This window comes from Giraffa tippelskirchi, chromosome 13, assembly GCF_054371585.1.
Source record: "Giraffa tippelskirchi isolate mGirTip1 chromosome 13, T2T-mGirTip1v1.2.pri, whole genome shotgun sequence".
NCBI lineage: Eukaryota > Metazoa > Chordata > Mammalia > Artiodactyla > Giraffidae > Giraffa > Giraffa tippelskirchi.
Window position 1 is genome coordinate 71,619,475 of NC_137287.1, and position 25,048 is coordinate 71,644,522.

The window sequence follows — 25,048 nt, forward strand, 5'->3', positions numbered from 1 at the left end:
TTACTACCGGCAGACAATGAGCACGGAGACAATTTGAAAATCGGGTGGGAGCAGAAGGAATGCCCCCTCTGCCGCGACGAAAGATTTAGAAACACAGACGGCGCGTTTGATTAATAACGACTCTCCCTTCTATTGTTCAACCTGGCTCGGGAGCTCACACGAACCTCGGTGAACACGCACACGTCCTGCGAAGTTTCTTGAACGTTTCATGCGTTTGGTAGGAAGTCAGAGCTTAAGGTTCCTCAGTTACATTGTTTGCTCTCCACAGGTCCAAGTCAACATGGCAGCCTAGTACTGCATGTGTTTGAATGAACACCCAAGGGAGCGATTCCGCTTCTGAGATTACTTTTTTCAGGTTTTCAACTTTCTAACACGTTGCTGAAGACAATAAAGTAAACTGCTTTCCTACGACGCCTTTTCGTGCTTCCCTTGAAACCGAGAAGTTGGAAACTGACCAATCTTTTCTAGAGTGGTTCAGCATTTTCCAAATATATTTCGGGGCAGGAGTGTTTTTCTGTTTTGTTTTTTTAACCAAAAGGTGCTGTAGGTTCTGTTGTCAGGTTTGTAGGCTACTCAGATGCCTATTTCATTCTTAAAATTTCTGCTTGGCAGTTTCCCAGGGTTTTGATCTGGGTGCAGTCTAGGAGACTGGACTGTTGCAGGCTCCTCGTGGTCTTTTCTCCGTAGCCCTTCGGGAAGTTAGGAAAGAACACAGTAGCCTAGATTCTTTAATGTGATGTGTTGGACTTTTGTCAGAGTGACATAACCTACTGGTTGACAAACCTAGATTTGCCTCTAAATCGCCTGGCGTAACCCACGTGCAGGCACTCCCCAGGCAGCACTCCAGACGTCCAGAATCTGGGAAGAGGGATGAAGATCGCTTAATTCTTCTCATCTCTGCCCTTTTAAACTCGATTTTGTGAGTAGTCCGAGGCATTTTGGTATTGTGTGTTTACTTTTTAGCCAAAAAAAAAAATCACAACTGAAAAAAAAGATCTTGGGAGATTAGGGGGAAGGTGGCTCACTCAAGAGAGGTGAGTAGGACCCTCTCTGAAGATTCATGTCTCATGCTGAGTTTGGTGTTTCTGCGGTAGTCAGCAAAGTTTGGCAGATTTGGTTTTTACAAGCTTAGTTTTTTGTAAAAGAAGGCTGTACCACATTTGGGAGGACATCCTGTCTCTGCCAGAAGGGTGAGGAGGGACTTGCAAGTCAGTCATAGAGTCGAGAGCATCTGACCCAAAACTGCAGAAATTCGGACCTAGGAAAGAATTTCAGATGATTTAGTATGTGATCAGAAGAAGTGAAAGATGACCCCCAGACTTCTGGCTTGGGGGGAACAGGGTGAGGCTACTAGTTGAAACAGGAACTATTAGCAGGCAAACAAGTTTGAGGTGAGTTCAGCTTTGGAAATGTTAAATTTTAGGTGCTCACCCGATATTCTAGGCAGAAGGCAATTGGTAAAACGAGGTCTGCCACTTGGGGTGGGGGTGGACTCTGAGTTTGAGATGCAAATGTGGGGACCATCAGCATGTAAATGGGGTTTGAAGCCCCGGAAAGGGTTGAGATTAACCAGAAACTAGAGTGGGGGGGGGGAATGAAAGAGACCTTGGACAGATCCCTGCGGAGCTTCAGACCTGAATGGCTGGGCGAGCCTGAGGCTGATCCCTGCTTTGTGTGGGAGGCAAGCTTTCTCAGAAACCGCTCCTTCCTCCCCAACCCCTGGGGTTGGAACCCTTTGGCACCTCCAGAACACCTTGAGTCAAATTCTACCAAATGGAGTTTGTGGACTCTTATATAAGCCACGATGCCTTGATGTCTCGGAGTCCAATAATCCACCAGATCTCTCATCCCTCCCTTCCTTTGCCCTAAACACTAGGCCCTCTCTTTGCTTCCCCCCATCAGCTTTCTATGAGTCTTACCCAGGGGGCTCATCAGAGTCACATCCTGTTGGGAACCGTCCCCCTGCGGTCTCAGATCCTACCAGCTGCTACTGAACAGATGGTTCTCCTGGGTCACGTTACCTGCTGGAGGCTTGTTACAACTACGAATTTATCAGCCCTACCCCAAAGATGGTATCTATTTGGTGTAATGGGTGGAATTGTGACAAAGATTCTTTGCTTGGCAGAACCTGTAGCGGGTCTCCTGAACTTCCTCCTAGACCCATCCATGCACTTCCTTGTAAAATCCAGTCCTAGCAAATCTGATTACCCTCAATGTCTGAACAGGGTCCTTGTCCTCCACCATCACTCAGGTGCTTGATCACCCTGGCCTGCCTTCAGCAAGTGCTTCTAGGGCCGTGCTGTCCAATAAATACGGTAACTACTCTTCACAGTCCCTTTTGAGAGCTTGGAATGTCCCACATGTGATGTCCTCTCTGTGAAAAATGCACTGGGTTTTGAAGACTTAAACAAACAAAAAATGTAAAATAGTAGCTTAATGATTTTTATACTGATTCATCGTGAAATTGAATATTCTTTTGAAGCCAAATGGAGTCCAGAAATAAACCCACACATAAATGGACAATACTGATTTTTCTTTTAATTAATTTAATTAAGTAATTTATTTTGACTGTGTCAGATCTTAGTTGAGGCACTATCTAGTTGTGATGCTCAGGCTTAGTTGCCTCGTCTGCTGCAATGTGGCATCTCAGTTCCCTGACCAGGGCTCGAACCCAAGTCCCCTTCTCTAGAAGGCGCACTTTCAACTACTGGACCACCAGGGAAGTCCCTGAAATACAATATTATGGATATGTTTGGTTATATAAAATATATTATTCATTTTTTTTAACATGGTCATCTGACCATTTAAAGTGACACAGATGGCTCACAGCCTGTTTCTCCTGGACAGCTCAGCTCTGGATGATGCCCCAGTTCAGAGCCCCAGACACAGGCGTTCCCATACTTACACGAGTGTTCCACAAACACTTTGAGCATGTTCCAGACAAAAGCAATTATTTCTCTTCCAACCCTGCCCACTCCCTGCCCCACCAAATCCCCCTCTATTTGCCATCCTGGCAGATGAACGATTAGCTGCTGAACTGCACGTGCCAGAACCCTAGCAGTCATCCCCAGTCTACATGTGCTGTTATCCATCAGCTCCCCACCTTCATATTGTTCATATCCAAACCCTCTGCTCCCCTCCCACAGTCCCTGTCTCTCTGTTTATTTCTCACCCCTCCCCTCAACTGTTGTAGAAGTCTCATGTATGGTATTTTTGCTGTGATTTTCACTGATTTCCATTCAGTTCAAAGTGATTAATGCTGTAGGAATGATATTGATCCAAGGCAAGCCTGATCGTGTTCTTCCCCTGCTCAAAAACTTTAGGTGGTTTCCGTGCCTCTGGCTCCGTTTCTCAGAGTATGAAGTTCATTCATGGGTGTATGTGGATGATTTTAAGGATACGGGGAGGAACATCTTATATATACATCTTGACATACGCTGGAAAGATATAACAGATAAAACCTGTGATTTTATGAGGATTATTCTTTAGGATAAAAAGTGTGTCAGAGAAAGTTTTTATTTATTTATTTATTTATTTATTTATTTTTTGGCTGCGCTGGGTCTTCCTTGTGCACATGGAATTTAGTTGTGGCGAGCGGGGGCTACTCTCTGGTTGTGCTGCAGGCTTTTCAATGAGGTGGCTTCTCTTGTTGTGGAGCATGGGCTCTAGGGCGAGTGTGCTTCAGTAGTTGCAACCCGCAGGTGCTAAAACCTAGGCTCAGTAGTTGTGGCACATGGGCTTAGTTGCCTTGCAGCATGTGGAATCTTCCCAGGCCAGGGATTGAACCTGTGTCCCCTGAATTGGTAGGTGGATTCCTAACCATTGGGCCACCAGGGAAGCCCCTAAAGTTTTAAAGAAACTATAGCACAGTCTAAAGTAATGGCATTGGTCAAGTAAATGCGTTTCCGATAAATTTCAGACTTAATATGGTTAAAAAAAAAAAAAAACTTCACGACCCAGCTTCTAATGTCCTCTCTAATATAATCTCCAGAAGGTATCCCATTTCTATTCTTCAGCCGTACAACTGTACTTGCAGGTCTCCAGGCTCAGTTTCTCTTTCTCCACATAGCATCTTATTAGGTGCTAGTTCTTTGTTGTACCACCATATTCCCCTTTTCTGGCAAATAAGAACTAAACCTGTAAGACTCTTCTCTGAAAGTCTTCTCTCTCTGAAGAGTTCTCTGGCAATGCATGGGGGAACCCTACCTATGGTAGGCAGCATAATGGTCCCCAGAGTTATCATCCACATGTGAATATGGTATTTTGGCTGGCAAAAGGGATTTTGCAGAGATGATTAAATTAAAGATTTTGGGGGTGGGTGGTGGTGGTGAGATTTTCCTGGATTATTTGGATGGACCAGTGTAACACCAGGATCCTGTCAACTTAAAAAATATTCACAACCTAAAAGTTGGGAGTTATGTTTTCTTGGGCAGGAATTTTTAGGACTTCAAGCCCTGGAGGCAGCAACTCAAATAACCCTGAGATAACTGCTCCAAGAGGTGAGGGGAGGGCAGCCAGTTTATATAGAAGCTTTGCAACAAATGGCAGGTAGTCTGAATGTCAAAAGATTATTGTTAATTAAAGGAAAACCAGACATCCCATGTTAAGGAGTTTAGTACTTTTCTATGTATGGGAAGATACAAGAGTCTGGACTTAATCATTCCTTCCACATGCACCTCAGCTGTCTGGGGCCGGTTATCCTGTTTTTTCACATCCTGAGTTTCCTCAGGGCTCACTGCCCTGAGGAAGTGGCTGCAGACTGACGGCTAACCTAGATGGCAGGTGTTCTTTCTTTCCAGAGTTTCTTCAAGGCTCACCAGCTCACACTGGAGGGCTGCAATTGCTGATGACTGTGACATCCTTTGTTTATTGATATGGAAAGAAATGTTCCATTTCTCAGTACCGTTATCATCCCTATGTTATATGTGAGGAAATTGAGACACAGAGAAAGTAAGCAACTTGTCCAAAGTCACAATGGCAAAAGGTGGAGGACTTGGATTAGAACCTAGGCCATCTGTGTCCCAAGTCCACACTCAAAGATGCAGGCACTCACTGAGTGAGTGGCTGAGAAACGGAGTCCACTTCTATGCTCCCCCTGAAATAGCAGGATGGGTTTACTCTCCTGCAACTGCTCCCTCCCTCAAGTGGGGCATTATCCATCTGAGTTATCCGCACACACAAATGAGGCCTGACTGAAAGGGTAGCAGTTGGCTGGACCATGGTTAAGACCATAGAGATGCCTGACATATTATCCCTTATCCTCCACTCTTGACAGGAGCTATGTACACTCAGGTTTTTTAGGAAGGACACCTCACTCTTCCCCTCTTCCTCCCTCTCAATCCAGGTCAGGACTTAAGATTCACTAGGCCAGGGGTCCCCAATCTCCAGGGTCTAATGCCTGATGATCTGAGGTGCAGTGGATGTAATAATAATAGAAATAGAATACACAATAAATGTAATGCATTTGGGTCATCCCGAAACCATCCCCCTTCCCCCACCCACAATCCATGGAAAAATTGTCTTTAACAAAACCATTCCCTGGTGCCAAAAATGTTGGGGACCACTGCTCTCAACCATCCCTTTCTTCCCCAGCAGATGACAGGAGATTTCCTTCCAGGCCCTTCACTGCCTGCAGACCTGGCTTTGCAGCCCTAGAATTCTCTGCAAGCAGGGCTTAGGGCCCCGGGGGCAAGTATGACAATCCTACTGAAGGCAGGCTTCGATGGGGTATGAGGGGGCCAGAAATTCAGATCCAGAAGCAAGAGTGCCAGAGGTAACAGGTTCAGAGCCTAGAAAGGATAGATAGAGCCTTGGCAGCCCAGGTGGGAAAGCAACTTAGGAGTCTGCCTGGAACCACTTATTGTTGGCCCCCTCACAGCCAGCATCCTAGGGGCGTGGATTCTAGAAAGGAGTGTGATTCCTAACGCAGGTTTTAGGCTGCATCCTGATATTTTGGAGGCCCTCCCTGTTTCCCCTGGGGCTTCCCTGGTGGCTCAGTGGTAAGGAATCCACCTGTCAATGAAGGAGACTCGGATTCAGTCCCTGGATTGTGAAGACACCCTGGAGAAGGAAAGGCCAACCCATTCCAGTATTCTTGCCTGGGAAATTCTATAGACAGAGGAGCCTGGTGGACTAGAGTCCACAGGGTCACAAAGAGTCAGACACAACTTAGCGACTAAACAACAACAACTCTGCTTCCCTTAGGCCCCTCTCTAAGCTTACTCCTCTCGTCCTGTACAGATATGAGACTCGGACCATATAGAAGCCTGAGTGCCAAAGAATTGATGCTTTCAAATTGTGATGCTGACAAGACTCTTGAGAGTCCCTTGGACAGCAAGAGCTTCCCTGGTGGCTCAGACGGTAAAATCGCCTGCTTGCAGTGCTGGAGACCCAGGTTCAATCCCTGGATTGGGAAGATCCCCTGGAGAAGGAAATGGCAACCCACTCCACTACTCTTGCCTGGAAAATTCCATGGATGGAGGAACCTCATAGGCTACAGTCCATGGGGTCGCAAAGAGTTGGACACGACTAAGCGACTTTGCTTTCACTTTCACTGGACAGCAAGGAGATCAAACTAGTCAATCCTAAAGGAAATCAATCCTGACTATTCATTGGAAGGACTGATGCTAAAGCTGAAGTTCCAGTACTTTGGCCACCTGATGCGAAGAACCAACTCATCAGAAAAGACTCTGATGCTGGGAAAGATTGAGTGCAGGAGGAGAAGGGGGCAGAGAGGATAAGATGGTTAGATCGCATCACTGACTCAATGGACATGAGTTTGAACAAGCTCCAGGAGATAGTGAAGGACAGGGAAGCCTGGCGTGCTATAGTCTACAGGGTGGAAAAGCGTTGGGCATGACTTAGCAACTGAACAACAAAAACTTGAAACTACACAGCAAGGCTCCAGATTCCTGTCTGTATAAGAGAAACTGGCTCTTTTTTTACACTGTGACCCTTTCCAGTGATCAAAATCCCCCCAAAACAGGGAAACAGCTTAAAGGCCAACCTTTGTTTTTCTTGCATGACATAAACATGCTTTCTTCTTATTTTTAAATATCATTTCTCTCATTTCACCATTCTTGCCTAAAAAGTCAGGTCAACAATAAGCCTTACTTTCGAACAGCTGCTAGTTTGCAGGCACTGTGCTCAGTATTAGAACACTGTGAACAGGTCAAGATCCCAATCAGTGACAGAGAAATGATGTAATGCCAAGTGCGAAGTCAAGGTCTCAGGGATTTTTTGTGTGTGTGTGAGGAGCAGGGATCTATGAACCTTCTGAAATTATGTGGAAAATTCTATCTACTCGTGCATTTCTGGAAAGAGAGTTCCTAGCTTCTGTCAGCTTCCCAGCTATGATAATAGCTTTTATCATATTCCCAAACTGGGTAATATGGTGACAAGTGCTGTGGGAGAACAGAATTTGAAGGAAAAAGTGGAACTATAGAGAGTGCATTATCATTCCATTAATTCATTAATGCTACTGTCCTTACAAATAATCATTAATTATTTTCTTCAGGGGTCTTTTACAATCTTCAGTAAAAGATTTCATCGTAGTTTTTTGGGCAAGAAAAAAAATCACACGAAATTTAAGTCATGGTGTTTGACTTTAGAAGGAGTGATTTTTTTTAAAATTTTTATTGGAGTACAGTTGCTTTACAATGTTGTGTTAATGTCTGCTGTACGGCAAAGTGAATCAATGGTATGTTTATATAGACCTGCTCTTTTTTGGATTTGCTTCCCACTTAGGTCACTGAATTCGTTATTTCTAAAGGAAAGGAGCTCCTTGGAGTGGACCATAGTTAGCAAGTCCCCTGCAAGCTCAATGGGGGGTCTCCCCTCCCCAAATCAAGCCTGGGGCTCCCCCCCTTTGACCTGCTTTCTGCAGCATCCCCGTGCATGGCTCTGAGTGATGGGTCCAGCAGGGTACTCTCCACTGAACTATAACTAACGCTATCTTGCTTTCTGAAATTCTGGCTTTGCACCTCCCCAAATGTACCCACGTTCCCCAAAATCCCACTGTGCTGTGGAGTTATCCCTGGTGAATCCCACTTTTCTTCTGCACAAAAGTGATTAATCTGGTGCTATATAAAATGAAGATTTTATCATTTGCACCCAGAGAGTAGCAAAAGTTACAAAATTAGTTAGGTTTTCCCTTCGTCTCTTTGATACATGGGCGAGAACTAAGGGTGATGGGGAAGAAAGCCAGTTTATTTTCTTCAATTACGTTTTCACATCTCTGTCTCTTCCTGCCTTCACTCATTAAAATGAGTGCGGTTTTGCACACAATTGCCAAAAATGCATAGATTACTCCCCGCCTCCCTCAAATCCTGAGACCCAGAGAGCCAGCCCCTCCAGAGTCATTGTGCAGCTCCTCCCTCGACCCTTCCATTACCACTTCTGTTAAGGAAAACTGGTCTTGCCTTTTAGCCCGAGATCCTAACTCAACCATTTCTAGCTTCCAGTCATTTAGGGGTTGGTTCTGCCACATAATAAACAAGGAGTGCCTTTCTTCCCATTTTTTCTGAACGGTATATAATTGGTTCTCTCCCCACCCCCCTGCCCCCGGTGGCTAAGACCCTCTGCAAGGGATCATATTGTAATGAACAATATGTTAGACGCCTGATCCCCCCTAGTATTTGGTGGGGAAGGAGGAAACGGAGAGGTGAGGAGGGCAAGAAGCAGAGAAGACAGGTAGAGAGGATGTGTCTTTGAGGACGTAAGTTTCAGGCTTACTGTCTATTTCCTGCTGTCAGAACTGTTTAAATAAAAATTGGCTCTATGGTGGTCCAGTGGCTAAGACTCCATGCTCCCAATGCAGGGGGCTTGGGTTCAGTCCCTGGTCAGGGAACTAGGTCCCACATGCCGCAATTAAGAGTTCGCATACCACAACCCATACCACAAGACCCAGTGCAGCCAAAAAAAAAAAAAAAAAAAATTGGCTCCAGAACCAAGCCCTCCGTGAACTGAAGTTCACTGTTCTGCCAGCAAAGGAGCAGCTATTTATTCACATTCTTTGTTCTCCACACTTAATTCATGGCCAGCTTTGCCCTTCGCCTCCAAATACACCATCTTCCTTAATTAACTCCTCTGGTCAGAGGCCACTTGGGAAAAGAATTACTGATTGAGTGCTTCCTACCTGAGGGTCCCTGTCCTTGTCCAGCACTTAACTCTCTGCTGCAGCGTGCAAGGCCCAGGCCCAGGCTCAGGAGTGGACCTGGACTCGGGACCTCCAGACGCAAAACTAGACAGACAGGATACAGGGGAGGGATAATAAATAAATAATGGTGGAGACAAAAATCGGTTTCAGTCTAAGTCTCTCAGGGTACCCCCATCTGGAATGCAGGGGCCATGTCCGATTTGGGATGAAGTTCAGGTTTGGCTCTCCTCGGCCTGAGCTGCTCTGAGCAGAGCCAGTCCTCTGGCTGCGGTGGTTCTGTTTCTTTCAAGGAGACTGAGTGGCAAGTTTTCTTTCCCAGACTTAGCAGGTGGTCCAAGCAACACGTGGGGGGTTGGACTGGATGAACCTTAAGATCTTTTTCCGCCTGGAGGTTCAGTGATTCCTTTAAGGTGAATGAACTGTCAGTGTCCCTGACGATTTGTTGGTGGTGGTGATTATTTCCTCTGCTGGGTCTGCGTTGGCAGGCGGATTCTTGACCCGTCGCCACTAGGTATATATGATAAATGCATAAAGACAAAGATGGGAAGGAGTCACACCAAACATAAGATATGCTGACCCCTGGGAGGGAGAGGAGGAAAGTCTGAGGAGGTGGCTACAGTAGAATTCTACCTGTGGTATTTTATTTGAAGAAAGATCTAGGGGATTCCCTGGCGGTCCAGTGGTTAGAATTGCCAGTTTTCACTGCTGTATCAAGAGTTCAATCCCTAGTGGGAGAACTATGATCCTGCAAGTCACATGGTGCAGCCAAATCGAAAAAAAAAAAAAAAACCTAATAAAACTCATTAAATGTTAAAATAGGTGTTACACCCATCTCAATATTCTTCTCTCTGGTTGGGGGAGGAAGGAGAGGGTGAGATGTATGGAAAAAGTAACATGGAAGGTTACATTGCCCTCTGTAAAGCAGGTAGCCAATGGAAGTTTGCTGTATGTCTCAGGGAACTCAAACAGGAGCTCTGTGACAACCTAGAGGGGTGGGACGGGAAGGGAGATGGGAGGGAGATTCAAGAGGGAACATACGTATACCTATGGCTGATTATGCTGATATTTGGCAGAAAACAGCAAAATTCTGTAAAGCAATTATCCTTCAATCAAAAAATAAATTAATTTAAAAAAATTCTTCCATCTGAAGACCAGGGCAGTCTCTGTGATTGGGCTATATGGGTCATGTGCTCTCTGGCCTTGCATTTGTTTAGGGCCAGGTCTCACCATGTATTTCTGAAAGTCCTCTTATGTCTCAGGCATGTTCCTAGGTGATAGGAACTCCGTGATGAACAGCACAGACGTGGCCCCTACTCTCAGATAGCGTTTTCCTCCCAGGGATGCTCTTGCATGACGGTTTTCACTGGGCCAGCAGCGTCAGCCTCACCTCAGAACTTACTGGAAATGCAGATTTGGGGTTCCTATCCAGAGCTGTAAACTCAGGATGCTATGGGGGTGGGGCCCCATAGGGGGCACTTTCACAAGCCCTCCAGGTGATTCTGGTGCACCCTCAAATTTGGGAACCACTGCTCTTGTATGCTGGAGAAGGAAATGGCAACCCACTCCAGTATTCTTGCCTGGAGAATCCCAGGGATGGCGGAGCCTGGTGGGCTGCCGTCTGTGCGGTCACACAGAGTCGGACACGACTGAAGCGACTTAGCAGCAGCAGCAGCTCTTGTATGAAAAAGAGAATGCTCTCTCCTTTTTACACCCAATTTGGGGGGGAGGAGGTGTCCCTCCAAAAGTTGCCTGTGTCCCAAATGTTCCAGAGGTGAAGAGAACACTGTTGAATCCTGTGTGCAGCCCTTTCATCACGCTTGCATACGCCACCCCAGTTCTGCTATCACCCTGTTCTGCGGCCCACTGCTCTGGGGCGCTTGGAACCCCCGCACCCCTCCCTCAGGCTTGGCCTCAGGACTGCCAGGTTCGTCAAATCAGACTCTTTCCAAGTCAGACTCATCCTCCGTGGAGCCTCCCTCCAAGCTACTCGCACCAGGTCCTATGTCTGGGTATGTCCAAGCTCCTGGGGCAGACTGAGTTCAAGTCATTTTCCTAGAAGTATTACAACTCCCATGGAAAAGTGGGGCGCAGTTGTATACCTGGGTACGAGGGGGTCTGTGGTCCACCAGCCCTCTGACACTCTACCCCAGCTTTCACCTGGTCAAGATATCCTCCTTAGTTTGGCATTTAAGACCCTCAGTGAACTGACCCTATCTAAGTTTCTCTCTCTCCCTTCTGAAAGATGACTGTGGAAAAAACACTTGTCCTTGCTCATAGAAGATATTCGCACTTTCTGTCTCAGAGGCTTGTATTTTATTTTATTTATATTTCTTCTGTCTGAAGTAGTTTCTATATATGACAACTCCACTGTTCCCACCTCAGCCCCATCCATGCTTATCATTTCAGATCAGTCTCAAATGCCATTTCCTCCCTCTCTAGCTGGAGGCAGTTGCTTCTTCCTTTGTGTTTGCCTTGTCCAAGGCTTTATCAGCTTCCATAACCTGCCATCTCTCCCATTTCATACTGTATTCCAATGTTTTATGTGTATGTCTTATTAAATCGTGAATCTCTTAGATATCTTAGTCGAGATAATTCCTTAATGATGCTGAGCATACTTCCAAGCTCAAGTGATATCAGGAAAGGTGTTGTTCCAAAGTGTCTGAGACATGGTCTTCTGTCCTCAAATTACTGTAAGTCTAGAGGGGAAGACGTTGGAGAAGGAAATGGCAACCCACTCCAGTGTTCTTGCCTGGAGAATCCCAGGGACGGGGGAGCCTGGTGGGCTGCCGTCTATGGGGTCGCACAGAGTCGGACACGACTGAAGCAACTTAGCAGCAGCAGCAGAGGGGAAGACGGGTATTTTGTTTATACAAGGCGACTGAGCTCAGGACAGAGTGATGTGTTTACCTGGAGGAGAGAAAGGCTAATTCTGCTTGCGAAGGCCTTGGAGGTGGGAAGGGTTTACAGGGAAAGTAGTACTGGAAGCTGTTGGAGGAAGGAATTCTCATTACAAGAAAGTATAAGAAGGACTTCCCTGGTGGCCCAGTGGCTAAGGCTCTGCGCTCCACATGCAGGGGGCCCGGGCTCAATCCCTGGTCAGGGAACTAGATCCCATGTGCTGCACACAACTAAAGATTCTTCATGCCACAACTAAGACGCCTGTGCAGCCAAACAAGTAAATAAATATTTTAAAAATATATATTAAAAAAAAGAACTTTCTGGCAGTCCAGTGGTTAAGACTGTACTTCCAGTGGGGGCATGGGTTTGATTGCTGGTTGGGAAACCAAGATCCTGCATGCCAAGTGGTGCAGCCAAGAAATAAATAAAAATAAATTTAAGAAGTTTTTTAAAAAAGAAAGTGTAAGAGGAAGAGAGACTGAGACAGGGCAAAGACATCCTTTCCTGTTTTCTGGGAGAAAAAGGCAGAAAGGTATAGACGGTAAAGAAAATTAAATACAGTTTCACAAAAGCCAAGGGAAGAGTTTGTTCTGTAGGAATAGAGTTAGAATCAGCACCAGAAGTGAAGTAGAGAGATGCCCTTGATGTAAGGTCAGCGTTACCACCAGCCTTATTCAGGAATCGCAAGAGGTACATAATCCTGAGAACAAACCACCATGAAGGAGCTCTCATGGAAACTGAAGGCACCTCTTTGAATTTCAGGCTTGGTTACTATTTGAACTTACTCATTTGCATGACTTAGGATGGTGTTTTTCAGTCCAGAGACTTTGTTGTTCAGTCTCTCAGTCGTGTCCGACTCTTTGCAACCCCATGGACTGCAGCACACCAGGCTACTCTGTCCTTCATTATGTCCTGCGTTTGCTCAAACTCATGTCCACTGAGTTGATGATGCCATCCAACCATCTCATCTTCTGTCATCCCCTTCTTCTCCTGCCTTCAATCTTTCCCGGTATCAAGGTCTTTTCCAATGACTTGGCTCTTTGCATCAGGTGGCCAAAGTATTGACGCTTCAGCGTTAGCATCAGTCCTTCCAATGAATATTCAGGGTTGATTCCCTTTAAAATTGATAGGTTTGATCTCCTTGAAGTCCAAGGGACTCTCACAAGTCTTCTCCAGCACCACAGCTCTGCCTCTGCCTTCTTTATGGTCAAGCTGTCACATCCGTACATGGCTACTGGAAAGACCATAGCCTTTACTGTATGGAATTTTGTTGGCAAAGTGATGTGTTTGCCTTTAAACATACTGTACTGTGCTGTGCTAAGACGCTTCAGTCATGTCCGACTCTTTGTGACCCTAAGGACTGTAGCCCACCAGGCTCCTCTGTCCATGGGGATTCTCCAGGCAAGAATACTGGAGTGGGTTGCCATGCGCTTCTCCAGGGGATCTTCCCGACTCAGGGATCGAACCTGTGGCTCTTAAGTCTCCTGCACTGGCAGGCAGGTTCTTTACCACTAGCGCCAACTGGGAAGCCCTTTTAACACACTCAGTTCAGTTCAGCCGCTCAGTAGTATCCGAATCTTTGCAACCCCATGGACTGCAGGACGCCAGTCTTCCCTGTCCATCACCAACTCCTGGAGCTTGCTCAAACTCATGTCCATTGAGTTGGTGATGCCATCCAACCATCTCATCCTCTGTCGTCCCCTTCTCCTCCTGCTTTCAATCTTTCCCAGCAACAGGGTCTTTTCCAATGAATCAGTTCTTTGCATCAGGTGGCCAAAGTATTGCAGTTTCAGCTTCAGCCTCAGTCCTTCCAATGAATATTCAGGACTTATTTCCTTTAGGATGGACTGGTTGGATCTCCTTGCAATCCAAGGGACTCTCAAGAATCTTCTCCAACACCACAGTTCGAAAGCATCAATTCTTCAGCACTCAGCTTTCTTTATAGTCCAACTCTCGCATCCATACGTGACTACTGGAAAAACCATAGCTTTGACTAGACGGACCTTTGTCAGCAAAGTAATGTCTCTGCTTTTTAATATGCTATCTAGGTTGGCCATAGCTTTTCTTCCAAGGAGCAAGCGTCTTTTAATTTCATGGCTTCAGTCACCATCTGCAGTGATTTTGGAGCCCCCCAAAATGAAGTCTGTCACTGTTTCCATTGTTACCCCATCTATTTGCCATGAAGTGATGGGACTGGATGCCATAATCTTAGTTTTCTGACACTAGAAAAACTAGATCTTAGTTTTCTGACATCTAGTTTTTTTAACACACTAGATATACCTAAAAAGAGATTTTTTCCCCCTTTAGAAAGAGTCTATAGGAATTGAGAAGTGTTGAATGACCATTTCCTCCTGCTGTGTTTCATGCAGAGTCTCCCTCTGGCCAGTAGGAGGCAGCATAACCTAATGCTCTGAGTCAGGTTCGTCGCTCCAGTGGGCTGTGGCCCAAGGAAGGAGGCCGTGGATGGTTCTGTACTTAAATTTCCTTCTCTGCATCCTGAGAAAGGTAGGAATTAATAATAATTAATTAACAGCCAAGCATCTTCAAAATGTTAAATGATGTGGGCGTGCTGGTCATCACTGCAGGAATCAAGGCTGAATAGAACACCAGTCTCACCAATGTGGCCCTGAAATCTGAAAAGCTCAAAGCTTTTTACAAGAGTCTTGTTCCTGTTTCTGCAAATGGAAACTCTACTATGTAAATTCACAAAAGACATGGATGCCCAGTATGTAGCTATAACTAAACTAAAATAAGCATTACAGCCAACTTCTACCTGTAGGTATGGAAAAATGGAAAAGCAAGGGTTTTCTGGCCATATGCCCTAAAGTTGTTTAAAATGATTATATTACTTTTGAGTGTATTAAAGCAGTCATTTGTCTATTGTAAACACTGTATATTACTACCTGCAAGAACTGAAATATTAGGTCTGATGTATTTGCAAGTCTTTCCACTTCCCAGAGGCAGCAAAGCATAGTGGAAATGCATACCAGCCTTTCCCTCCAGCTGTGTGACCTCAGAGAGTTGGTCCAACCTCTCTGCTCTTCCCAGCACCTATGAAACTGGACTGTCATGATAGTACCAACTGGCTAAGTGTGTTGGTGAGCATGAAATAAGAGCCTGGCACATAATGGACACTCAGTAAAATATTCAACATGTTATTAGTACCTGGATATTTGATCCCTCATCTAGACTATGATGTGGGGCATTGGGTTAGATACCTTCCAATGTCAGGTTCTATGATTCCATGGGATATGGTGAAATGATAAAATGAGCTTTTGTTTCAGTTTTGCTAAAACTACCCTCACATTGAACACGAACAGGAAAGTTACGCTGCTGATCTTGACTGTGTTAAGGTTGTCAGGATCATGAGCTACATTCTCAAAATGCCTCAACTGCTTCTCCCACACCCCCACGTTAGTTTCTTGGAGGCAGGCCTCTGAGCTGAACACTGCAGCTATTGCCGTTCACTCAGCAGGACTCTAAGTATCATGATGGAATTAATGGACATGATCATGTTTGGGGGAACCCGTGAAGGAGAATCAATATGTAACTAGAGCAAGACGCCATGTGAAAAATGGCTATATGGTCATATGTGGTTGGAAACCCTGCTTACCACAGTCTCTTCCTAGAGATTTCCCCACTGTAGTATGGAAACTGTCCAACAGAAATGGAATGTGAGCCACAGGTGCAGGTTAAAATTTTCTAGCAGCCACATTAAAAAAGGAACAGACAAAATTGATCTTCTTTACCCTTTTCTTTTTCCTTTTCAGCCGCACCCAGTGGCTTGCCAGATCTTAGTTCCCCGACCAGGGATTGAACACCAGCCTCCGGCCTTGGAAGCACCAAGTCCTCACTGCTGGACTGCCAGGGAAGTCCCTGAAATAGATTTTAATGATATATTTTATTGAACGCAATTTGCCCAAAATATAACCGATATTTTTAAATTATCTCCCTAAATCTTTGATAGTTGGCGTGTGTTTTACAACTAGTGTACTTTTCAGTTTGGATTAGTCATGTCTCAAGTGCTCTTGGCCTCATGAAGCCAGCAGCTACGTTATGGGATGGCTCAGGCTCCAAGAATCCATGCTTGGAGGGAATCCCAATATAACCTGAAAAGGCCCCATTAAGTGACAGGGTAAATAATGGAAAAGAATAGAAGGTGCATTTAGGTTAACCTAAAAGCAAAGATCTTGGAAGAGAGACTGTCCTGAAAAGGCCTAAATAACATAAGTTAGGGTTTAAAATTTCTCATTGTACGTTAATGACCAATATCAGCATTTCCCCTAAAACCCCTGGCAGAGACTAACAGAGACACTTGTGGTCCAGGCAGAGATGGGCAGAGGCACCTGTAGTCCAGTCCAGGAGATGATATGGTCTTGTGTTTATTGACTGTTTGAATTCTTATTTAATCTTGCGTTTCTCTGCTCCTGGGTGTCTATAGGTTGAGGCTGTGTGGTGTTGGGCAATTTTTTAAAAAAACTGCAAATCATGTATGCTAGCAGCAACCACTTCTCAAACTCTTTGGCAAAAGACAACTTTTGCTCTGTGTCTCATCCCACTTTCTGGCCCCAACCTTTTCACTGTGTCTGTGCGCTGGCGTTCTCTTCACTCCCCAGCCTGACTCCCCCACCTTTGTCTCATCTTCCAGCCAGCTTTCTTCCCCCAGATGGAAGAAGCCACAAACTTGAAATATTTGGTCCCCTCCTGACCTGCTGTGAAATACTTCCTCTCACATACCTCTGTTAAAAACGTTTTATGATCCCGCGTATTAATCAATGTGGTTCTTTATCAGCGTCGCATAATTGTGCCATGAACCGCAGCCATAAGTCAAAAGACCTTCTCTAAACTTTCAGTGATTGCTCTGGACAGTTTTGTAGCAGGGAAGATGGGAGACGTTTAATCAGACTAGGAGTCTTTCAGGACAGCATCCAACCTACCTCAGGACTCATCCAAAGGCCTTTTGCTTTTTCCTCCCAAGCATTTCCCTTGATCCAAGGTCTGTTAACAATTTGAAAGTCAAACCCCTGTCTCGGGTTACAGAATGGGTATCTCCTTTTGTTAAGTGGGATCAGACACCCGATCCCAGTTGGTAGATCCCCCAAGGATGCTCCTTCCACAAGAAGCTCCAGAATTACCTTATCAAGTGGGAAGTGCCACGTAACCACACTGGCCATCCGATCTCTCCTCCTGGAAGGCAGCAGACATCTGCCAGGATCCCAGGACCGTGTTTTATATAAACAAGCCCAGCTCACTCCATCTTTCAGAGATGTGTGTGCGGAGACAGGCAATCGCCTTGGGACCACATGCTTTCGATAATCTTTTGGCAAGTGAGAGCTTCCCCAAGCCAGGGTTTGTCATCATCTTTCCTCTTTCTTAGCAGTGAGAGAATAGATACGTGTTTTGTTGGTTCCACTGTTTTGAAAGTCACTGGTCTGTTTTTTGCTGCCTGACTTTCAAGGCTAAGAATGTCAATTTTGGTTACTTTCCATCCCTTGGTGGAGGTTAGTTCCCTTCTGCAGTGGGAGAGGAAAGATGCGCAGGAAAGATGGCTTAGAATGACCAAGATGGAAAGAAATTTAGGGCAAAGTGCCCATTTTCCTGTCTGGGTCTATCTACTCCACCAGCCTGGGACACCTACCACTTCCTGCTGCTTCACCCTTACCCCCAGTTAAGGTGTGTGCTCAGAAGCTGATAAAGGTGATTTATACCCTATATCATGAAATTCATGCATTTTAAGTAGTTACTCTATTCCAAAATTGTGCAACCATTGCCACTAATTCCAGAACATTTTCATCACCCCGTAAAAGAAACTCGATGTCCTTTAGCCATCATTCCCTTCACCCCCATTACTAATCTACGTTCTGTCTCTAGAGATATTCCTCTTCTGGACTTTTCCTGTAAAAGGAATCCTACAGTATGTGAGTTTTGCGTCTGACTTTTTTCACATAGAACAGTGGTCCCCATCCTTCTTGGCACCAGGGACTGGTTTCATGGAAGACAATTTTTCCACAGATGGGGCAAGGGGGGATGATTTCAGGATGGTTCAAGCACATTACATTTATTGTACACTTTATTGTTATTACATTGTGATATATAATGAAATAACCATGCAGCGCATCATAGTGCAGAATCAGATCCCCAGGCATTAGATTCTTATAAGGATTTTGCAAGTTAGATCCTTCACATGCTCAATCCATAGTAGGGTTCACACTCCTTTGAGAATCTAATACCTCTGCTGATTCGACCGGAGGCAGAGCTCAGGTGGTAATGTGAGTGATGGGGAGCGGCTGTAAATACAGGTGAAGTTTCACTCGCTTGCCCTCTGCTCACCTCCTTCCAGTTTCTAAGAGGTCATGGATCAGTACTGGTCTGTGGCCCAGGAGTTGGGGACCCCTGACTTAGAAGAATGTTTTCAAGGTTCATCCATGTGTGTAACATGAATCAGTACTTCATTCCTTCTTATGGCTGAAGAGTATTCCATGCTCCTCACTTGGTTTATCCATTCATCAGTTGATGTACATTTATATTGTTTCCAACTTTTGGCTAATATTAATAATACTGTGATGAACATTCCTGTACAGGTTTTTATATGTTTTCATTTCTCTTGATTAAATACTTTGCAGTGGAATTGCTGGGTCACATGGGAACTCTGTTTAACTTTCTGAGAAACCGCCAAACTGTTCTCCAAAGTGGCTGCACCATTTCACATTCCCACCAACAACACCCGAGGATGCCATCTCTCCACATCCACATCCTAGTTATCTACTGCCTTTTTGGTCATGGCTGTTTGTGTGGATGTGAAGTCTTAGCTCATTGTGGTTTTCATTTGCATTTCCCTAATAACTAGTGATGTTATTAATAACATCTTCTCAGGTATTTATTGACCATTTGCACATTTTCCGAGAAATGTCTTTTCAAATCCTTGGCTCATTTTCCAATCATTTGGGTTATTTGTCTTTTCATTGTTGAGCTCTAAGAGTTTTTTTTTTTTTTTAGATTTTCTTTTTTGATGTAGACCATTTTTGAAGTCTTTATTGAATTTGTTACAACACTGCTTCTGTTTTATGTTTTGGTTTTTTGGTTGAGAGGCATGAGGGATCTTAGCTCCCCAACCAGGGGGTTCAATCCCTGGAAGGGACTGGAAGGCAAAGTCCTAACCACTGGATCACCAGGAAAGTCCCTAAGAGTTCTTTATGTATTTTGCATACTAGACCCTTAACTGATAGAAGATTTGCGATTTCTTTTTTCCCATTTTGCAGATCACTTTTTCACTTTCTGGATAGCTTTCTTTGAGGCAAAAAAATTTTTAATTTGAATGAAGCCTGATGTATCTATTTTTTTAAATCTGGTGCCTGTCTATAGGATACTTTTTAGGCTATGTCACCTCTTTGAGTGTACTTATGTTTTAAATTTTAGCTTTAGTTATAGACTGTCATTCTCTGCCTTTGGATAAAATAACAGAAACCCAAGAATCAGGTAGGCAAGGATTCTGAGGGGCCAGGAGGTCACTCAGATTACCTGCATGTTAGAAAGCACTTGGTCACAGCTTAATACTGAGACAGGTATCTCAGTGTGTGTGTGTGTCTGCGCATGCAAATTGGCATTGCTTGAGGGCCTGATAGATATGACATAGGATTAAAGAGAGTCGACTCGCAGACGAGGGTTGAAATTGAGGGTGAGAACACCACCTCTCACACGTGTGTGGTTTATCCCAATGCTGATTCTTCCCAGTCCAAGGTGGAGATGACTTCTCTAAAGAGATGACCCCTCTAAACAGGGCCTCCACATTTATCACGTTGTCCTTCTGCCTCTAATACTCACGTTACCAGCTTCATCCTGCTTGACCCCTCTCAAAAGCAGAGGGGCACTGAAGCCTAGACCCTCGATCAGACTATGTTTACATTTTTTATTTGCTCACTTATCATACTCTGTTTTGTACACTCCTGTGCACACACCCTCCTTGAGAATCTCAAGTTGGAGGGGGGAGAGGCTGGAGTGTTCTTTGCCTCCCCATTGTGTTGGGGATTGGGTCTTGAACATTGAGTTCTCAGTTAACACTTGTGGCCTTGACCTGAACTTCTGCTGACCAATTCTCAGAGCCACTTTATCTAACGTACACTTTTGTCAATTATGCTTTTCATCTTCATAGCCTTCTAGTTATTTTTTGGCTGTGCCATAGCATGCAGAATCTTAGTTCCCCAACCAGGGATCAAACCCATGCCCCTGCAGTAGAAGTACAGAGTCCTAACCACTGGATTGCCAGGGAATTCCCTCTTCTAGTCATTTTAGAAGCACACACACAAAACCCTTTTAAGGTGTATGGCAAGAATTTCAGATCATGTATTACTTAGGTCCATTAAAGAATTAATACAAAAATTAAAGATCAATATCAGGTGAGCTCTTACTCCCTCTATCTTTCTCTCTATATACATATTTTAATTGAAGTAAAATTCATATAATGTAAAGTTAACCACTTTAAAATGAACAATTCTGTCATTTAATATATTATCAATGTTGTGCAAACACCACTTCTAATTCCAAAACATTTCCATCACTCTTCAAAGAAACCCCACTCCCAGTCACTTTCCATTCCCTCCTCTCCCAGCCCCTGGCAACCACCCATGTGTGGGCTCCTTCTGTGAATTCCCCAATTCTGGATATTCCCTATAAATAGAATCATGTCATCAGTGGCCTTTTGTATCTGGCTGCTGCTGCTAAGTCGCTTCAGTCGTGTCCGACTCTGTGCGACCCCATAGACGGCAGCTCACCAGGCTCTGCCATCCCTAGGATTCTCCAGGCAAGAATACTGGAGTGGGTTGCCATTTCCTTCTCCAGTGCATGAAAGGGAAAAGTGAAAGTGAAGTCGCTCAGTTGTGTCCGACTCTTAGCGACCCCATGGACCGTAGCCTACCAGGCTCCTCCATCCATGGGATTTTCCAGGCAAGAGTACTGGAGTGGGGTGCCATTGCCTTCTCCGTTGTATCTGGCTTGTATCATTTATTAATAACTTACTATTTTGAAGTTCATTTATGTTGCAGGATGCCTCAGTACTTCATTCCTTTTCAAAGCTGAATAATATTCCATTACTTTGCCCTCCTAATTTTTAAAAATAAAGTTCAAGTTAATTACCTATATCCATAAACAAATAGCCCAACTGTCTCTCCCAGGCCCCATAGTGTTATGTAATCACAACCTGATGGGCAGAATGTTACACTAACAGGATTGCACCTCTTTATCACTGTAGTGAAAGCTGAGTCTAATTAATCAGATAATGTAAGCTGTTCCAATTTAGTTCCACTCAAATAACATCATGAAATTTGGGTACTAGGAAGGATTAGTGGCAGAAGAAAATAAATATGAATTAAGCTTCTGAACAGATTTGGTTCCTGTTGGAGGCACGTCCTGCCCCCAGGGTCTACCAACCTGTCCCTATCATCAGTAAAACTCACCCAGCCTGCACGCTCTTTCAGTGGGGAAAACTCTCCTGCCCAAGGCTATTCCAACTCTAAAAAGCTGTGATTCTGTAGGTTCTTAGTTTGTTTCTACCCCAAATGGCTCACATATCTTGATATTGGAATGTTTAGAGAGAATCTTAATTGGGAGACTCAGCTGGACCATCAGCTCAGGAGCACCCCTCTGGAGGCAATGAGGACAGGTTTTGGATTCTGTGGAACCCTGGAGACTAAAGCAGAAGATGGTCACAAGCGCAAGCTTGTGGATGAACCACGGGGTACAGAGATGTGGGGCACGGGTTGTGGGTTCTAATTCTGGCGGCAAGAGCTGAGCTTCCTTTGGGCCTCTCCTTGTTGCAGTGTCTTTCATTCTTCTGCTCAGGGAGATTGGGAGAGATCAGAGAGAAGAAGCCAAGGGGTCCCCACTATGAAGGTTAAGGAGTAGAGCAGACCTTTTAAAATAATTTCAGTGGTGGCTATGTGAATAATATGGAAAGGGGAGAAGAGTGAGATTATAGAACTGCACAAGTTCTGAATGGAATCATTTGGAGATCAGATTAGACAAGAGAATTAACCTCTCAAACCCACAGTTTACTTGACAGAAAAATGGGACTGCTAATCAGAAAGCAGTGCTCTCTGTAAGGCACCAGTAGAAAAGGTTGGCACCATTGCACTTACTGGTGGAACCACTGAAGGGGATCAGGAGGTGCCCCCTGCCCATATGCTCCTTTAGCATAAAGATTATTTTGAGCTGAAGACAACTGAGAATCAACAGGTACAGGAAGAGTTCTCTTGCTCGCTAAGTCACTCCAGTCGTGTCCGACTCTTAGCTACCCTGTGGACTGTAGCCCTCCAGGCTCCTCTGTCCATGGAATTCTCCAGGCAAATATACTGGAGTGGATTCTCCAGGGGATCTTCCCAACCCAGGGATTGAACCCGGGTCTCCTGCATTGCAGGCAGATTCTTTACCATCTGCACTTCCAGGGAAGCCCTAAGAGTTCTCTGGCCTCCCCTTATCCACCTAAGAGCCAAGCATAAATTTCCCTTGGTGACCAAAGTCCCTTTCTCCTGTACCAGGAAGAGGAGAATGACTCATATCACCAGAGACAGAGAATTGGCACCGAGAAGAGTCTGCATAAACAGACTTTACTGAAATAACCCTTATTTTCCATTAGCTCTTCTGTCCATGGGATTCTCCAGGCAAGAACACTGGAGTGGGTAGCCATTTCCTTCTCCAGGGGATCTTCCCGGCCTAGGAATTGAACCTGGGTCTCCTGAATTGCAGGCAGATTCTTTACTGTCTGAGCCACCAAGGAAGCCCCATATCCTAGCCACTTCCCACAATTTATTGTGCCTTGAAGCCCCAAACCCCCTTCCTTTCTTAAAATGATATATAAGCCCCCGAATCTGATAACCTCTTTAAGTTTTATTCTTTTCTATAAATTCTATGCATGTAAAATGTTAGTAAAAATTGTTATTTTGTCTGTCCTGTTATTTTGTCTTTTGTTAGTTTAATTTACAGGCCCACAGGGACAGAGTTTAAGAGGATAAAGGAAAGGCTTTTCCTCCCTGACACCATGCATCCTACACAATGTGTGGATGGGGTGGATCCAGAGGGGTGCTGGGCATTTTGTGATTACAAGTGAGGGAGACTCCTCCCAACCTGATTCAGTGCCTTGGCATTGTGGGATTTTGCCAAGGCAATTTTTGTGATGACTGTCCACGAGAATAGCTTGGTAAATACCTGGTGACTGAACGGCTGATGGCATACTAACAGCAATTCACAGAGAATAGCTTTCTCCTGATGAGTTTTAGCTACAGACCTAGAACAGAAAAGGGATAGAAGAAGTCAGATGTTAAGGTGGGACTTGGGAGAAGATGAAAAATTGTGCTTAATTAAAGTCAGAGAGAGGTAAAAAGTGATATTGCGTTTCTTGTTTTCCATAAGGAGAAAGGACTTAATGGAAGTTGTTGACTGATTTGAGAGGAACTGATCACCCAGTCATTCAGAAAGGGCATTTTGTCATCTGAAAAACATTCCAAGGCAGGAATTTTGTTTAGAGAATTTAGAGTACAAAGTCTTCCACTATAATCACAGAAGACACATTGGTGAAATTTAGTTTCCCTAGAATAAGTGGTACTGAGCCTTCAAAGGAAGACAATACATGATACATCTGAAAAAACATTTGGGGATTGAAATGAGTGCCTGTGACTTAATTTTCCAGTGGCATTACACCAAGGGACGAGAAACATTTTTATGTCTAAGATGAGAAATAATGTGGTTATGAAAGATGCTAGTTTGGTATGGCTAATAAGCCACGACCCATGAAATAAGCCAGGGCAATGAAATGAAATACACGACAGTGAAATACCAGGTGAAATACTGGGCCAGATTGGGGAGTGGACAGAGGAATGTTGCACATGGCAGAGAGATGGCAGAATGATCCTTCCACCTTTGAGAACAGAGTAGGGATATATGATTATGGAGAACCGGGGCACTTAACCTGTAAAGGGGATTGAAGGAGCTGGACTCCTGAAATCGACCGATTCCTGAAGTTGACCGGCTCAGATGTGCAGACGGCTGGGGGAAGAGGGGAACCACCTTCCACGAGGTGGTACCTGTGGGATGGAAGGACGACTGGTTTGCCCAGATTCAGAGTCAAAAAGGTGGGAGGGGGGAGCTCCTACCATGGAGACCAGATGGCAGAGAAAAAGGAAACAAAGGCCACCGAATGCTGAGTCTAGACACGGAAGGAAAAGTTAGGTCAGCTAACAGGGAAGACAGAACAGGGGGAAAGAAAAACGCAGCGTGGCCCGGCATTATGGTCAACGGTGAGAAAGGACGGAGGCGCGGTGGAAACTGGTCCTCCTTTTTCTCTGTGAGCAGAAAGTTCCCGCCGGGCCACGGGCAGATAAAGGAATCCGAGGCTGACTGCCAAAGACCGGAGGTAAGAGACGCAAGAAGAGTTCAGAAGTTCAGGAAAATAAAAGAGGATTATCATTCAAGGGTTCTGTGGACCAGAGAAAAGGTGAAATGACAGGAAGCTCTGGGAGCGGCGGGGGAGGGGGGCGGGGGGCGGGGGGCAGGGGTAGGGGAGGGGAGGGGGCGGTCACTGGGTTTCCCTCCGCCAGGTGAGGCTGGGAAGCCAGCTAAGTAAACAGACAGAGGTGCGCCTAATCAACCAGATAAGCTCCTCACAAAAGACCAGACAGTGGACGACTGGTTCTGAGCAGGCTCCATTTTTATAGTCTTGGGGAGAAAACCCTTCTGCCTTGGCGTTTCAATTAAAAAAAAAATTTAAGTGTTGTATATATATATACGAATGTGTATGTATACGTACATATATACACACACATATGTATATATTTTCTATTTTAAATAAAACCACAGCAGATTTGAAAAAGCATTCAGAGGGTTACATGTAACAAAGGAAGACAGAGGGGTGGGAGATATCAGCTGGGACTCCCAGGAGCCCCCCTTTCCATGAAATAGAGGGTGACAGAAGATAATGAAAAAGATGTAGAGGAAATCAGAAGTGCA

The 25,048-nt window shown here is 44.9% G+C and overlaps 1 long non-coding RNA gene across 1 annotated transcript in view; it reads left to right on the plus strand.

The window, feature by feature from the left end:
• LOC145531352 (uncharacterized) overlaps positions 1–25,048 on the plus strand; it is an 87,612-nt gene that overhangs the window by 1,522 nt on the left and 61,042 nt on the right. The gene's annotated exons all lie outside the window — the stretch shown is intronic.